General features: G+C 33.9%; 1 protein-coding gene across 1 annotated transcript in view; it reads right to left on the bottom strand.

Moving 5' to 3' along the window:
• LOC121951832 (phospholipid scramblase family member 5) overlaps positions 1-19,224 on the bottom strand; it is a 29,447-nt gene that overhangs the window by 4,116 nt on the left and 6,107 nt on the right. The gene's annotated exons all lie outside the window — the stretch shown is intronic.

Genomic DNA, 19,224 nt, shown 5'->3' on the forward strand with positions numbered 1-19,224 from the left:
AAAATAGGTTAAAACACCTCAAAACAGCATGAAATAGCGTGCTGAGAAACGCCATAGCATAGAAAGTTGCAAAAACTGACAAAAACACCATAATTATGCATGTTGAAAAAATGACAAAAATGGCAAGGCTATAGTAAGGCAAAATTGTCAAAATATGACATGTCCCAAAAATAGGTTAAAACACCTCAAAACAGCATGAAATAGCGTGCCGAAACATGCCATAGCACAGAGCGTTAAAAAAAAACGGACAAAAACACCATAATTATGCATGTTGAAAAAATCACGAAAAAGGCAAGGCTATAGTAAGGCAAAATTTTCCAAATATGACATGTCCCAAAAATAGTTCGAAACACCTCAAAACAGCATGAAATAGCGTGCTGAGAAACACCATAGCATAGAAAGTTGCAAAAACTGACAAAAACACCATAATTATGCATGTTGAAAAAATGACAAAAACGGCAAGGCTATAGTAAGGCAAAATTTTCAAAATATGACATGTCCCAAAAATAGTTTAAAACACCTCAAAATGGCATGAAATAGCGTGCTGAGAAACGCTATAGCATAGAAAGTTGCAAAAAAGGGACAAAAACACCATAATTATGCATGTTTAAAAAATGATGAAAACAGCAAGGCTATAGTATGGATAAAATGTCAAAATATGGCATGTCCCAAAAATAGTTCAAAACACCTCAAAACAGCATAAAATAGCATGCCAACACACGCCATAGCATACAAAAAGTTGCAAAAACGGTCAAAAACACCATAATTATGAATGATGAAAAAATGAAGAAAACTGCAAGGCTATAGTAAGGCAAATTTTTCAAAATATGACATGTCCCAAAAATCGTTTAAAACACCTCAAAACAGCATGAAATAGCGTGCTGAGAAACGCCACAGCATAGAAAGTTGCAAAAACTGACAAAAACACCATAATTATGCATGTTGAAAAAATGACAAAAATGGCAAGGCTATAGTAAGGCAAAATTGTCAAAATATGACATGTCCCAAAATAGGTTAAAACACCTCAAAACAGCATGATATAGCGTGCCGAGAAACGCAATAGCATAGAAAGTTGCAAAAACTGACAAAAACACCATAATTATGCATGTTGAAAAAATGACAAAAACGGCAAGGCTATAGTAAGGCAAAATTGTCAAAATATGACATGTCCCAAAAATAGGTTAAAACACCTCAAAACAGCATGAAATAGAGTGCTGAGAAACGCTATAGCATAGAAAGTTGCAAAAAAGGGACAAAAACACCATAATTATGCATTTTGAAAAAATGAAGAAAACGGCAAGGCTATAGTATGGATAAAATGTCAAAATATGCCATGTCAAAAAATCGTTTAAAACACATCAAAATAGCATAAAATAGCGTGCTGAGACATGCCATAGCATAGAAAGTTGCAAAAACGGACAAAAACACCATAATTATGCATGTTGAAAAAATGACAAAAATGGCAAGGCTATAGTAAGGCAAAATTGTCAAAATATGACATGTCCCAAAAATAGTTTAAAACACCTCAAAACAGCATAAAATAGCGTGCCGAGAAACGCCATAGCATAGAAAGTTGCAAAAAAGGGACAAAAACACCATAATTATGCATGTTGAAAAAATGACAAAAATGGCAAGGCTATAGTAAGGCAAAATTGTCAAAATATGACATGTCCCAAAAATAGGTTAAAACACCTCAAAACAGCATGAAATAAGCGTGCGAAACATGCCATAGCACAGAAAGTTGCAAAAGGGACAAAAACACCATAATTATGCATGTTGAAAAAATGAAGAAAACGGCAAGGCTATAGTATGGATAAAATGTCAAAATATGACATGTCCCAAAAATCGTTTAAAACACCTCAAAACAGCATGAAATAGCGTGCCGAAACATGCCATAGCATAGAAAGTGGCAAAAACGGACAAAAACACCATAATTATGCATGTTGAAAAAATGACAAAATGGCAAGGCTATAGTAAGGCAAAATTGTCAAAATATGACATGTCCCAAAAATAGTTTAAAACACCTCAAAACAGCATAAAATAGCGTGCCGAGAAACGCCATAGCATAGAAAGTTGCAAAAAAGGGACAAAAACACCATAATTATGCATGTTGAAAAAATGAAGAAAACGGCAAGGCTATAGTATGGATAAAATGTCAAAATATGACATGTCCCAAAAATCGTTTAAAACACCTCAAAACAGCATAAAATAGCATGCTGAGAAACGCTATAGCATAGAAAGTTGCAAAAACGGACAAAAACATCAGAATTCTGCATGTTGAAAAATGACAAAATGGCAAGGCTATAGTAAGGCAAAATTTTCAAAATATGACATGTCCCAAAAATAGGTTAAAACACCTCAAAACAGCATAAAATAGCGTGCCGAGAAACGCCATAGCATAGAAAGTTGCAAAAACTGACAAAAACACCATAATTATGCATGTTGAAAAAATGATGAAAACAGCAAGGCTATAGTATGGATAAAATGTCAAAATATGACATGTCCCAAAAATCGTTTAAAACACCTCAAAACAGCATGAAATAAGCGTGCTGAGAAACATGCCATAGCATAGAAAGTTAGAAAACGGACAAAAACACCATAATTATGCATGTTGAAAAAATGAAGAAAAATGGCAAGGCTATAGTATGGATAAAATGTCAAAATATGACATGTCCCAAAAATAGTTTAAAACACCTCAAAATAGCATAAAATAGCGTGCTGAGACATGCCATAGCATAGAAAGTTGCAAAAAAGGGACAAAAACACCATAATTATGCATGTTGAAAAAATGACAAAAATGGCAAGGCTATAGTAAGGCAAAATTGTCAAAATATGACATGTCCCAAAAATAGGTTAAAACACCTCAAAACAGCATGAAATAGCGTGCCGAAACATGCCATAGCATAGAAAGTTGCAAAACGGACAAAAACACCATAATTATGCATTTTGAAAAAATGAAGAAAACGGCAAGGCTATAGTAAGGCAAAATTGTCAAAATATGACATGTCCCAAAAATAGTTTAAAACACCTCAAAACAGCATGAAATAGCGTGCTGAGAAACGCCATAGCATAGAAAGTTGCAAAAACTGACAAAAACACCATAATTATGCATGTTGAAAAAATGACAAAATGGCAAGGCTATAGTAAGGCAAAATTGTCAAAATATGACATGTCCCAAAAATAGTTTAAAACACCTCAAAACAGCATGAAATAGCGTGCTGAGAAACGCCATAGCATAGAAAGTTGCAAAAACTGACAAAAACACCATAATTATGCATGTTGAAAAAATGACAAAAATGGCAAGGCTATAGTAAGGCAAAATTGTCAAAATATGACATGTCCCAAAAATAGTTTAAAACACCTCAAAACAGCATGAAATAGCATGCCGAGAAACGCCATAGCATAGAAAGTTGCAAAAACGGACAAAAACACCATAATTATGCATGTTGAAAAATGACAAAATGGCAAGGCTATAGTAAGGCAAAATTGTCAAAATATGACATGTCCCAAAAATAGTTTAAAACACCTCAAAACAGCATAAAATAGCGTGCTGAGAAACGCCATAGCATAGAAAGTTGCAAAAAAGGGACAAAAACACCATAATTATGCATGTTGAAAAAATGAAGAAAACGGCAAGGCTATAGTATGGATAAAATGTCAAAATATGCCATGTCAAAAAATCGTTTAAAACACCTCAAAATAGCATAAAATAGCGTGCTGAGACATGCCATAGCATAGAAAGTTGCAAAACGGACAAAAACACCATAATTATGCATGTTGAAAAAATGACAAAAATGGCAAGGCTATAGTAAGGCAAAATTGTCAAAATATGACATGTCCCAAAAATAGGTTAAAACACCTCAAAACAGCATGAAATAGCGTGCTGAGAAACGCCATAGCATAGAAAGTTGCAAAAACTGACAAAAACACCATAATTATGCATGTTGAAAAAATGACAAAAATGGCAAGGCTATAGTAAGGCAAAATTGTCAAAATATGACATGTCCCAAAAATAGTTTAAAACACCTCAAAACAGCATAAAATAGCGTGCCGAGAAACGCCATAGCATAGAAAGTTGCAAAAAAGGGACAAAAACACCATAATTATGCATGTTGAAAAAATGAAGAAAACGGCAAGGCTATAGTAAGGCAAAATTGTCAAAATATGACATGTCCCAAAAATAGTTTAAAACACCTCAAAACAGCATAAAATAGCGTGCTGAGAAACGCCATAGCATAGAAAGTTGCAAAAACTGACAAAAACACCATAATTATGCATGTTGAAAAAATGACAAAAATGGCAAGGCTATAGTAAGGCAAAATTGTCAAAATATGACATGTCCCAAAAATAGGTTAAAACACCTCAAAACAGCATGAAATAGCGTGCCGAGAAACGCCATAGCATAGAAAGTTGCAAAAAAGGGACAAAAACACCATAATTATGCATTTTGAAAAAATGAAGAAAACGGCAAGGCTATAGTATGGATAAAATGTCAAAATATGCCATGTCAAAAAATCGTTTAAAACACCTCAAAATAGCATAAAATAGCGTGCTGAGACATGCCATAGCATAGAAAGTTGCAAAAACGGACAAAAACACCATAATTATGCATGTTGAAAAAATGACAAAAATGGCAAGGCTATAGTAAGGCAAAATTGTCAAAATATGACATGTCCCAAAAATAGGTTAAAACACCTCAAAACAGCATGAAATAGCGTGCTGAGAAACGCCATAGCATAGAAAGTTGCAAAAACTGACAAAAACACCATAATTATGCATGTTGAAAAAATGACAAAAATGGCAAGGCTATAGTAAGGCAAAATTGTCAAAATATGACATGTCCCAAAAATAGTTTAAAACACCTCAAAACAGCATAAAATAGCGTGCTGAGAAACGCCATAGCATAGAAAGTTGCAAAAAAGGGACAAAAACACCATAATTATGCATGTTGAAAAAATGACAAAAATGGCAAGGCTATAGTAAGGCAAAATTGTCAAAATATGACATGTCCCAAAAATAGTTTAAAACACCTCAAAACAGCATAAAATAGCGTGCCGAGAAACGCCATAGCATAGAAAGTTGCAAAAAAGGGACAAAAACACCATAATTATGCATGTTGAAAAAATGAAGAAAACGGCAAGGCTATAGTATGGATAAAATGTCAAAATATGCCATGTCAAAAAATCGTTTAAAACACCTCAAAATAGCATAAAATAGCGTGCTGAGACATGCCATAGCATAGAAAGTTGCAAAAACGGACAAAAACACCATAATTATGCATGTTGAAAAAATGACAAAAATGGCAAGGCTATAGTAAGGCAAAATTGTCAAAATATGACATGTCCCAAAAATAGTTTAAAACACCTCAAAACAGCATGAAATAGCGTGCTGAGAAACGCCATAGCATAGAAAGTTGCAAAAACGGACAAAAACACCATAATTATGCATGTTGAAAAAATGAAGAAAACGGCAAGGCTATAGTATGGATAAAATGTCAAAATATGCCATGTCAAAAAATCGTTTAAAACACCTCAAAATAGCATAAAATAGCGTGCTGAGACATGCCATAGCATAGAAAGTTGCAAAAACGGACAAAAACACCATAATTATGCATGTTGAAAAAATGACAAAATGGCAAGGCTATAGTAAGGCAAAATTGTCAAAATATGACATGTCCCAAAAATAGTTTAAAACACCTCAAAACAGCATAAAATAGCGTGCTGAGAAACGCCATAGCATAGAAAGTTGCAAAAAAGGGACAAAAACACCATAATTATGCATGTTGAAAAAATGAAGAAAACGGCAAGGCTATAGTATGGATAAAATGTCAAAATATGACATGTCCCAAAAATCGTTTAAAACACCTCAAAATAGCATAAAATAGCGTGCTGAGACATGCCATAGCATAGAAAGTTGCAAAAACGGACAAAAACACCATAATTATGCATGTTGAAAAAATGACAAAAATGGCAAGGCTATAGTAAGGCAAAATTGTCAAAATATGACATGTCCCAAAAATAGGTTAAAACACCTCAAAACAGCATGAAATAGCGTGCTGAAACGCCATAGCATAGAAAGTTGCAAAACTGACAAAAACACCATAATTATGCATGTTGAAAAATGACAAAAATGGCAAGGCTATAGTAAGGCAAAATTGTCAAAATATGACATGTCCCAAAAATAGTTTAAAACACCTCAAAACAGCATAAAATAAGCGTGCTGAGAAACGCCATAGCATAGAAAGTTGCAAAAAGGGACAAAAACACCATAATTATGCATGTTGAAAAATGAAGAAAACGGCAAGGCTATAATATGGATAAAATGTCAAAATATGACATGTCCCAAAAATAGTTTAAACCACCTCAAAACAGCATAAAATAGCGTGCCGAGACATGCCATAGCATAGAAAGTTGCAAAAACGGACAAAAACACCATAATTATGCATGTTGAAAAATGACAAAATGGCAAGGCTATAGTAAGGCAAAATTGCCAAAATATGACATGTCCCAAAAATCGTTTAAAACACCTCAAAACAGCATGAAATAGCGTGCTGAGAAACGCCATAGCATAGAAAGTTGCAAAAACGGACAAAAACACCATAATTATGCATTTTGAAAAAATGAAGAAAACGGCAAGGCTATAGTATGGATAAAATGTCAAAATATGACATGTCCCAAAAATCGTTTAAAACACCTCAAAATAGCATAAAATAGCGTGCTGAGACATGCCATAGCATAGAAAGTTGCAAAAACGGACAAAAACACCATAATTATGCATGTTGAAAAAATGACAAAAATGGCAAGGCTATAGTAAGGCAAAATTGTCAAAATATGACATGTCCCAAAAATAGGTTAAAACACCTCAAAACAGCATGAAATAGCGTGCTGAGAAACGCCATAGCATAGAAAGTTGCAAAAACGGACAAAAACACCATAATTATGCATGTTGAAAAAATGACAAAAATGGCAAGGCTATAGTAAGGCAAAATTGTCAAAATATGACATGTCCCAAAAATAGTTTAAAACACCTCAAAACAGCATAAAATAGCGTGCTGAGACATGCCATAGCATAGAAAGTTGCAAAAAAGGGACAAAAACACAATAATTATGCATGTTGAAAAAATGACAAAATGGCAAGGCTATAGTAAGGCAAAATTGTCAAAATATGACATGTCCCAAAAATAGTTTAAAACACCTCAAAACAGCATGAAATAGCGTGCTGAGAAACGCCATAGCATAGAAAGTTGCAAAAACTGACAAAAACACCATAATTATGCATGTTGAAAAAATGACAAAAATGGCAAGGCTATAGTAAGGCAAAATTGTCAAAATATGACATGTCCCAAAAATAGTTTAAAACACCTCAAAACAGCATAAAATAGCGTGCTGAGAAACGCCATAGCATAGAAAGTTGCAAAAAAGGGACAAAAACACCATAATTATGCATGTTGAAAAAATGAAGAAAACGGCAAGGCTATAGTATGGATAAAATGTCAAAATATGACATGTCCCAAAAATCGTTTAAAACACCTCAAAACAGCATGAAATAGCGTGCTGAGAAACGCCATAGCATAGAAAGTTGCAAAAACTGACAAAAACACCATAATTATGCATGTTGAAAAAATGACAAAAATGGCAAGGCTATAGTAAGGCAAAATTTTCAAAATATGACATGTCCCAAAAATAGTTTAAAACACCTCAAAACAGCATAAAATAGCGTGCTGAGAAACGCCATAGCATAGAAAGTTGCAAAAAAGGGACAAAAACACCATAATTATGCATGTTGAAAAAATGAAGAAAACGGCAAGGCTATAGTATGGATAAAATGTCAAAATATGACATGTCCCAAAAATAGTTCAAAACACCTGAAAACAGCATAAAATAGCGTGCTGAGACATGCCATAGCATAGAAAGTTGCAAAAACGGACAAAAACACCATAATTATGCATGTTGAAAAAATGACAAAAATGGCAAGGCTATAGTAAGGCAAAATTGCCAAAATATGACATGTCCCAAAAATAGGTTAAAACACCTCAAAACAGCATGAAATAGCGTGCTGAGAAACGCCATAGCATAGAAAGTTGCAAAAACTGACAAAAACACCATAATTATGCATGTTGAAAAAATGACAAAAATGGCAAGGCTATAGTAAGGCAAAATTTTCAAAATATGACATGTCCCAAAAATAGTTTAAAACACCTCAAAACAGCATAAAATAGCGTGCTGAGAAACGCCATAGCATAGAAAGTTGCAAAAAAGGGACAAAAACACCATAATTATGCATGTTGAAAAAATGAAGAAAACGGCAAGGCTATAGTAAGGCAAAATTGTCAAAATATGACATGTCCCAAAAATAGGTTAAAACACCTCAAAACAGCATAAAATAGCGTGCTGAGAAACATGCCATAGCATAGAAAGTTGCAAAAAGGGACAAAAACACCATAATTATGCATGTTGAAAAATGACAAAAATGGCAAGGCTATAGTAAGGCAAAATTGTCAAAATATGACATGTCCCAAAAATAGGTTAAAACACCTCAAAACAGCATGAAATAGCGTGCTGAGAAACGCCATAGCATAGAAAGTTGCAAAAACTGACAAAAACACCATAATTATGCATGTTGAAAAAATGACAAAAATGGCAAGGCTATAGTAAGGCAAAATTGTCAAAATATGACATGTCCCAAAAATAGTTTAAAACACCTCAAAACAGCATAAAATAGCGTGCTGAGAAACGCCATAGCATAGAAAGTTGCAAAAAAGGGACAAAAACACCATAATTATGCATTTTGAAAAAATGAAGAAAACGGCAAGGCTATAGTATGGATAAAATGTCAAAATATGACATGTCCCAAAAATCGTTTAAAACACCTCAAAACAGCATGAAATAGCGTGCTGAGAAACGCCATAGCATAGAAAGTTGCAAAAACTGACAAAAACACCATAATTATGCATGTTGAAAAAATGACAAAAATGGCAAGGCTATAGTAAGGCAAAATTGTCAAAATATGACATGTCCCAAAAATAGGTTAAAACACCTCAAAACAGCATAAAATAGCGTGCTGAGAAACGCCATAGCATAGAAAGTTGCAAAAAAGGGACAAAAACACCATAATTATGCATGTTGAAAAAATGAAGAAAACGGCAAGGCTATAGTATGGATAAAATGTCAAAATATGACATGTCCCAAAAATCGTTTAAAACACCTCAAAACAGCATGAAATAGCGTGCTGAGAAACGCCATAGCATAGAAAGTTGCAAAAACGGACAAAAACACCATAATTATGCATGTTGAAAAAATGACAAAAATGGCAAGGCTATAGTAAGGCAAAATTGTCAAAATATGACATGTCCCAAAAATAGTTTAAAACACCTCAAAACAGCATAAAATAGCGTGCTGAGAAACGCCATAGCATAGAAAGTTGCAAAAAAGGGACAAAAACACCATAATTATGCATGTTGAAAAAATGACAAAAATGGCAAGGCTATAGTAAGGCAAAATTGTCAAAATATGACATGTCCCAAAAAATAGTTTAAAACACCTCAAAACAGCATAAAATAAGCGTGCTGAGAAACGCCATAGCATAGAAAGTTGCAAAACTGACAAAAACACCATAATTATGCATGTTGAAAAAATGACAAAATGGCAAGGCTATAGTAAGGCAAAATTGTCAAAATATGACATGTCCCAAAAATAGTTTAAAACACCTCAAAACAGCATAAAATAGCGTGCTGAGAAACGCCATAGCATAGAAAGTTGCAAAAAAGGGACAAAAACACCATAATTATGCATGTTGAAAAAATGAAGAAAACGGCAAGGCTATAGTATGGATAAAATGTCAAAATATGACATGTCCCAAAAATCGTTTAAAACACCTCAAAACAGCATGAAATAGCGTGCTGAGAAACGCCATAGCATAGAAAGTTGCAAAAACTGACAAAAACACCATAATTATGCATGTTGAAAAAATCACAAAAATGGCAAGGCTATAGTAAGGCAAAATTGTCAAAACATGACATGTCCCAAAAATAGTTTAAAACACCTCAAAACAGCATAAAATAGCGTGCTGAGAAACGCATATAGCATAGAAAGTTGCAAAAAGGGACAAAAACACCATAATTATGCATGTTGAAAAATGAAGAAAACGGCAAGGCTATAGTATGGATAAAATGTCAAAATATGCCATGTCAAAAATCGTTTAAAACACTTCAAAATAGCATAAAATAGCGTGCTGAGACATGCCATAGCATAGAAAGTTGCAAAAACGGACAAAAACACCATAATTATGCATGTTGAAAAAATGACAAAAATGGCAAGGCTATAGTAAGGCAAAATTGTCAAAATATGACATGTCCCAAAAATAGGTTAAAACACCTCAAAACAGCATGAAATAGCGTGCTGAGAAACGCCATAGCATAGAAAGTTGCAAAAACGGACAAAAACACCATAATTATGCATGTTGAAAAAATGACAAAAATGGCAAGGCTATAGTAAGGCAAAATTGTCAAAATATGACATGTCCCAAAAATAGTTTAAAACACCTCAAAACAGCATAAAATAGCGTGCCGAGAAACGCCATAGCATAGAAAGTTGCAAAAGGGACAAAAACACCATAATTATGCATGTTGAAAAATGACAAAATGGCAAGGCTATAGTAAGGCAAAATTTTCAAAATATGACATGTCCCAAAAATAGTTTAAAACACCTCAAAACAGCATAAAATAGCGTGCTGAGAAACGCCATAGCATAGAAAGTTGCAAAAAAGGGACAAAAACACCATAATTATGCATGTTGAAAAAATGACAAAATGGCAAGGCTATAGTAAGGCAAAATTGTCAAAATATGACATGTCCCAAAAATAGTTTAAAACACCTCAAAACAGCATAAAATAGCGTGCTGAGACATGCCATAGCATAGAAAGTTGCAAAAAAGGGACAAAAACACCATAATTATGCATGTTGAAAAAATGAAGAAAACGGCAAGGCTATAGTATGGATAAAATGTCAAAATATGCCATGTCAAAAAATCGTTTAAAACACCTCAAAATAGCATAAAATAGCGTGCTGAGACATGCCATAGCATAGAAAGTTGCAAAAACGGACAAAAACACCATAATTATGCATGTTGAAAAATGACAAAATGGCAAGGCTATAGTAAGGCAAAATTGTCAAAATATGACATGTCCCAAAAATAGGTTAAAACACCTCAAAACAGCATGAAATAGCGTGCTGAGAAACGCCATAGCATAGAAAGTTGCAAAAACTGACAAAAACACCATAATTATGCATGTTGAAAAAATGACAAAAATGGCAAGGCTATAGTAAGGCAAAATTGTCAAAATATGACATGTCCCAAAAATAGTTTAAAACACCTCAAAACAGCATGAAATAAGCGTGCTAGAAACGCCATAGCATAGAAAGTTGCAAAAAGGGACAAAAACACCATAATTATGCATGTTGAAAAAATGAAGAAAACGGCAAGGCTATAGTATGGATAAAATTGTCAAAATATGACATGTCCCAAAAATAGTTTAAAACACCTCAAAATAGCATAAAATAGCGTGCTGAGACATGCCATAGCATAGAAAGTTGCAAAAAAGGGACAAAAACACCATAATTATGCATGTTGAAAAAATGACAAAAATGGCAAGGCTATAGTAAGGCAAAATTGTCAAAATATGACATGTCCCAAAAATAGGTTAAAACACCTCAAAACAGCATGAAATAGCGTGCTGAGAAACGCCATAGCATAGAAAGTTGCAAAAACTGACAAAAACACCATAATTATGCATGTTGAAAAAATGACAAAAATGGCAAGGCTATAGTAAGGCAAAATTTTCAAAATATGACATGTCCCAAAAATAGTTTAAAACACCACAAAATAGCATAAAATAGCGTGCTGAGACATGCCATAGCATAAAAAGTTGCAAAAACGGACAAAAACACCATAATTATGCATGTTGAAAAAATGAAGAAAACGGCAAGGCTATAGTAAGGCAAAATTGTCAAAATATGACATGTCCCAAAAATAGTATAAAACACCTCAAAACAGCATGAAATATCGTGCCGAAAAATGCCATAGCATAGAAAGTTGCAAAACGGACAAAAACACCATAATTATGCATGTTGAAAAATGACAAAATGGCAAGGCTATAGTAAGGCAAAATTGTCAAAATATGACATGTCCCAAAAATAGTTTAAAACACCTCAAAACAGCATAAAATAGCGTGCTGAGAAACGCCATAGCATAGAAAGTTGCAAAAAAGGGACAAAAACACCATAATTATGCATGTTGAAAAAATGACAAAAATGGCAAGGCTATAGTAAGGCAAAATTGTCAAAATATGACATGTCCCAAAAATAGTTTAAAACACCTCAAAACAGCATAAAATAGCGTGCCGAGAAACGCCATAGCATAGAAAGTTGCAAAAAAGGGACAAAAACACCATAATTATGCATGTTGAAAAAATGACAAAAATGGCAAGGCTATAGTAAGGCAAAATTGTCAAAATATGACATGTCCCAAAAATAGGTTAAAACACCTCAAAACAGCATAAAATAGCGTGCTGAGACATGCCATAGCATAGAAAGTTGCAAAACGGACAAAACACCATAATTATGCATGTTGAAAAAATGACAAAATGGCAAGGCTATAGTAAGGCAAAATTGTCAAAATATGACATGTCCCAAAAATAGTTTAAAACACCTCAAAACAGCATAAAATAGCGTGCTGAGAAACGCCATAGCATAGAAAGTTGCAAAAAGGGACAAAAACACCATAATTATGCATGTTGAAAAAATGACAAAATGGCAAGGCTATAGTAAGGATAAAATTGTCAAAATATGACATGTCCCAAAAATAGGTTTAAAACACCTCAAAATAGCATAAAATAGCGTGCTGAGACATGCCATAGCATAGAAAGTTGCAAAAACGGACAAAAACACCATAATTATGCATGTTGAAAAAATGACAAAAATGGCAAGGCTATAGTAAGGCAAAATTGTCAAAATATGACATGTCCCAAAAATAGTTTAAAACACCTCAAAACAGCATAAAATAGCGTGCTGAGAAACGCCATAGCATAGAAAGTTGCAAAAAAGGGACAAAAACACCATAATTATGCTTGTTGAAAAATGAAGAAAACGGCAAGGCTATAGTATGGATAAAATGTCAAAATATGACATGTCCCAAAAATAGTTTAAAACACCTCAAAACAGCATAAAATAGCGTGCTGAGAAATGCTATAGCATAGAAAGTTGCAAAAAAGGGACAAAAACACCATAATTATGCATGTGGAAAAATGACAAAAATGGCAAGGCTATAGTAAGGCAAAATTGTCAAAATATGACATGTCCCAAAAATAGTTTAAAACACCTCAAAACAGCATAAAATAGCGTGCTGAGAAACGCCATAGCATAGAAAGTTGCAAAAAGGGACAAAAACACCATAATTATGCATGTTGAAAAAATGAAGAAAAGCAGCAAGGCTATAGTATGGATAAAATGTCAAAATATGCCATGTCCCAAAAATCGTTTAAAACACCTCAAAATAGCATAAAATAGCGTGCTGAGACATGCCATAGCATAGAAAGTTGCAAAAACGGACAAAAACACCATAATTATGCATGTTGAAAAATGACAAAATGGCAAGGCTATAGTAAGGCAAAATTTTCAAAATATGACATGTCCCAAAAATAGTTTAAAACACCTCAAAACAGCATAAAATAGCGTGCTGAGAAACGCCATAGCATAGAAAGTTGCAAAAAAGGGACAAAAACACCATAATTATGCATGTTGAAAAAATGAAGAAAACGGCAAGGCTATAGTAAGGCAAAATTGTCAAAATATGACATGTCCCAAAAATAGGTTAAAACACCTCAAAACAGCATGAAATAGCGTGCCGAAACATGCCATAGCACAGAGCGTTAGAAAAACGGACAAAAACACCATAATTATGCATTTTGAAAAATGAAGAAAGCAGCAAGGCTATAGTATGGATAAAATGTCAAAATATGCCATGTCAAAAAATCGTTTAAAACACCTCAAAATAGCATAAAATAGCGTGCTGAGACATGCCATAGCATAGAAAGTTGCAAAAACGGACAAAAACACCATAATTATGCATGTTGAAAAAATGACAAAAATGGCAAGGCTATAGTAAGGCAAAATTGTCAAAATATGACATGTCCCAAAAATAGGTTAAAACACCTCAAAACAGCATGAAATAGCGTGCTGAGAAACGCCATAGCATAGAAAGTTGCAAAAACTGACAAAAACACCATAATTATGCATGTTGAAAAAATGACAAAAATGGCAAGGCTATAGTAAGGCAAAATTGTCAAAACATGACATGTCCCAAAAATAGTTTAAAACACCTCAAAACAGCATAAAATAGCGTGCTGAGAAACGCCATAGCATAGAAAGTTGCAAAAAAGGGACAAAAACACCATAATTATGCATGTTGAAAAAATGAAGAAAACGGCAAGGCTATAGTATGGATAAAATGTCAAAATATGCCATGTCAAAAAATCGTTTAAAACACCTCAAAATAGCATAAAATAGCGTGCTGAGACATGCCATAGCATAGAAAGTTGCAAAAACGGACAACAACACCATAATTATGCATGTAGAAAAAATGACAAAATGGCAAGGCTATAGTAAGGCAAAATTGTCAAAATATGACATGTCCCAAAAATAGTTTAAAACACCTCAAAACAGCATAAAATAGCGTGCCGAGAAACGCCATAGCATAGAAAGTTGCAAAAACTGACAAAAACACCATAATTATGCATGTTGAAAAAATGAAGAAAACGGCAAGGCTATAGTATGGATAAAATGTCAAAATATGACATGTCCCAAAAATCGTTTAAAACACCTCAAAACAGCATGAAATAGCGTGCTGAGAAACGCCATAGCATAGAAAGTTGCAAAAACTGACAAAAACACCATAATTATGCATGTTGAAAAAATGACAAAAATGGCAAGGCTATAGTAAGGCAAAATTGTCAAAATATGACATGTCCCAAAAATAGGTTAAAACACCTCAAAACAGCATGAAATAGCGTGCCGAAACATGCCATAGCACAGAGCGTTAGAAAAACGGACAAAAACACCATAATTATGCATTTTGAAAAAATGAAGAAAACGGCAAGGCTATAGTATGGATAAAATGTCAAAATATGCCATGTCAAAAAATCGTTTAAAACACCTCAAAATAGCATAAAATAGCGTGCTGAGACATGCCATAGCATAGAAAGTTGCAAAAACGGACAAAAACATCATAACTATGCATGTTGAAAAAGATATAAAAATGGCAAGGCTATAGTAAGGCAAAATTGTCAAAATATGACATGTCCCAAAAATAGGTTAAAACACCTCAAAACAGCATGAAATAGCGTGCTGAGAAACGCCATAGCATAGAAAGTTGCAAAAACTGACAAAAACACCATAATTATGCATGTTGAAAAAATGACAAAAATGGCAAGGCTATAGTAAGGCAAAATTTTCAAAATATGACATGTCCCAAAAATAGTTTAAAACACCTCAAAACAGCATAAAATAGCGTGCCGAGAAACGCCATAGCATAGAAAGTTGCAAAAAAGGGACAAAAACACCATAATTATGCATGTTGAAAAAATGAAGAAAACGGCAAGGCTATAGTATGGATAAAATGTCAAAATATGACATGTCCCAAAAATCGTTTAAAACACCTCAAAACAGCATGAAATAGCGTGCTGAGAAACGCCATAGCATAGAAAGTTGCAAAAACTGACAAAAACACCATAATTATGAATGATGAAAAAATGAAGAAAACGGCAAGGCTATAGTAAGGCAAAATTGTCAAAATATGACATGTCCCAAAAATAGTTTAAAACACCTCAAAATAGCATGAAATAGCCTGCTGAGAAACGCCATAGCATAAAAACTTTCAAAAATGGAAAAAAACCCACCATAATTATGCATGTTGAAAAAATGACAAAAATGGCAAGGCTATAGTAAGGCAAAATTTTCAAAATATGACATGTCCCAAAAATAGGTTAAAACACCTCAAAACAGCATAAAATAGCGTGCTGAGAAACGCCATAGCATAGAAAGTTGCAAAAACTGACAAAAACAACATAATTATGCATGTTGAAAAAATGACGAAAACAGCAAGGCTATAGTAAGGCAAAATTTTCATAATATGACATGTCCCAAAAATCGTTTAAAACACCTCAAAACAGCATGAAATAGCGTGCCGAAACATGCCAAAGCACAGAAAGTTGGAAAAACAGACAAAAACACCATAATTATGCATGTTGAAAAAATGACGAAAACAGCAAGGCTATAGTAAGGCAAAACTGTCAAAATATGACATCTCCCAAAAATAGTTTAAAACACCTCAAAACAGCATGAAATAGCGTGCTGAAACATGCCATAGCACAGAAAGTTGCAAAAACGGTCAAAAACACCATAATTATGTATGTTGAAAAAATGAAGAAAACGGCAAGGCTATAGTAAGGCAAAATTGTCAAAATGTGACGTCCCAAAAATAGTTTAAAACACCTCAAAACAGTATAAAATAGCATTTGAAGACACGCCAAAGCATAGAAAGTTTCAAAAACTGACAAAAACACAACAATTCTGCCTGTTGAAATAATGACGAAAAAGGCAAGGCTTTAGTATGACTAAAATGTAAAAATATGCTATGTCCCACGAATGGTTCAAAACACCTAAAAACAGCATAAAATAGCGTGCGCGGACACGCCATAGCATAGAAAGTTGCAAAAACGGTCAAAAACACCATAATTATGCTAGTTGAAAAAATGACGAAAACGGGAAGGCTATAGTATGGTTAAAATGTTAAAATATGAAATGTCCCAAAATTAGTTCAAACCACCTCAAAAAAACATAAATTAGCGTGCCGAGACACACCATAGTATACAGCGTTGCAAAAAGAGCCCAAAACACCTTAAGTATGCATGTTGAAAAAAAATACACAAAAACAGCTGAAAACACCTGAAAACATCTTAAAATAGCATGCCGAGACGCTATAGCATAGAATGTTTCAAAAATGACAAAAAAAACCCCATAATTGTGCATGTTTTGAGGTGTTTGCAGCTGTTTTTTGGACGTCATATTTTGACATTTTTAGCCATACTATAGCCTTACGTTTTTCGTTATTTTTTCAACATGGATTATTACGGTGCAACAGCTTGTTCCAGGATGTTAGGGGTTAACCATTTCTCTATGAAGATGCGTGAAGATTAGTCTCTCATCTTCTGTTGCTAAGTGAGCCTCAATTGCATCTCATCCATTTTATTCTCCTGCGACCATACATTAGCTAGAAGAAGGCTTGGTAGAGGAACACCTCTCGGTTCAATGCAGGTCAGTCTTGCCCTGATGCCAGCTCTCCCCCATCTCTTTGTCCGGCGCTTTCGATTTTGTTTCTCCCCCCTGGTCTGACTGGCAGCTCGGTGTATTGCAAAAGTAGCAAGAATATGGGGAGGTACTGGCTGCTGCATCTGCATGCACTGCCATTGTCATAACCATTCTGTACTATGACTTTTTGACTATTTTTTCTGTGACATACCATACCATGAAGTTTTGATGATCTTTTGAACAACATACTATACTACGACGTTCCGATCATTTTTTGACCAACATACTCTACTATGACATTTAGATCTATTTGTGAATGACATACTATACTATAACTTTTTCATCATTTTTTGAACGGTGTTTTTAACCAACATAATATCCTATGAGTTTTTGATCATTTTTAACTATACTACTTCTATACTATGATCAGCAGTCCCAATACCAGAGCGTCACTCCTCTGCTGCTGTCAAAGAAGTGTTTTAAGCACCTCCTTCCACAACCAGGTGCAATGCACCTCATCAGGTGATGCAGCACACCTAGGCAGATCTACAGGGACAACAATATAGACCACATACAGCCTGAACAATCATATATCATGACTTTATTTTGTGATTTTTGATGGCACACTATACTATGACATGGTTAATAACATACTTATTTATTCATGTATTCATGATTTTCTTTTTACAGTGACGGTGCAAATTAATAAATTTTGCTATAAATGTGCCAGTGCTAGCTGTAGGCTAATTTTCAGCTGTTGTCAGTGGGCCACGGGTTAAGATAGCCGCTAAAATAGGACATAAAAGCATGCAAACAATAAAAAGCATGAATTAAGCATGAATATGAAGACGATAATTCTACATAACACAACATAAGATTAATAGCCAACAGACAGAGTATGTACAAGGTATAAAAAATTAGTAGGCAAGAAACATTTATGCCCTAAATAAAAACATCAGTAAAGAAGGCATAAAGACAAGACATACACATCAGCACACACAGTCAGCAATAAAACAATTAAACTCCATGCAGAGCAAATGTAACGTCAGGTATCAGAGCAAAGACTACATAAATCTGACATACACAGATTGTTAGACAACCAGACAAATGAAGACAGACAGCGAGGTGATGTGTGCTGACACACCTGGTTACTTATGAGACAGGTTTTATGATGGCTTTTGTTCAACATACTATTTTATGACTATTTCACACAATACTATACTATGACATTTTTTACTATGACTGTGACATCATTTTGTAATTTTTGATGACATACTATACAAAGACATTGTATGATGATGATTTTTAAAAGCATACTATACTATGATTTTTTTTTCATGATTTTCAATAACATACTTTACTATGACATTTTTGATGACACATTATACTATAAAGTTTTCATGATTTTTTTTTGACAGTTCATGCAATGCCATTTTATTGTAATTTTTGACAACATACTATACTAAGACTTTTTTCATGATTTTTGACGACATACGATATGATGACTTTTTCTCACAATTTCAGATGGCACAATATACTATGCCTTTTTTGTGACATACCATACCATGATTTTTGTTCGCGATTTTTAATGAAATAGTACACTATTTTTGATGACATATACTAAAAAGTCTATAATCATTTGTAATGACATACCATACTATGACTTTTTTGTTATTTTTAAAGACATCCTATGACTAAGACTTTTTATGTCTCTGCGCTTGTGATAGCTTTTTACAAATGTTTTACATTTTTGGGTTGTCCATCTATCTGTCCCATTCTTGTGAACACGATATCTCAAGAACACCTCAAGGGAATTTCTTTAAAAATGGCAAAAATGTTCACTTGGACTCAAGGATTAACTGATT

The sequence above is a fragment of the Plectropomus leopardus genome, chromosome 12 (genome assembly GCF_026936395.1).
Source record: "Plectropomus leopardus strain MGB_pleo_1.0 chromosome 12, ASM2693639v1, whole genome shotgun sequence".
NCBI classification, from domain to species: Eukaryota; Metazoa; Chordata; class Actinopteri; order Perciformes; family Serranidae; genus Plectropomus; species Plectropomus leopardus.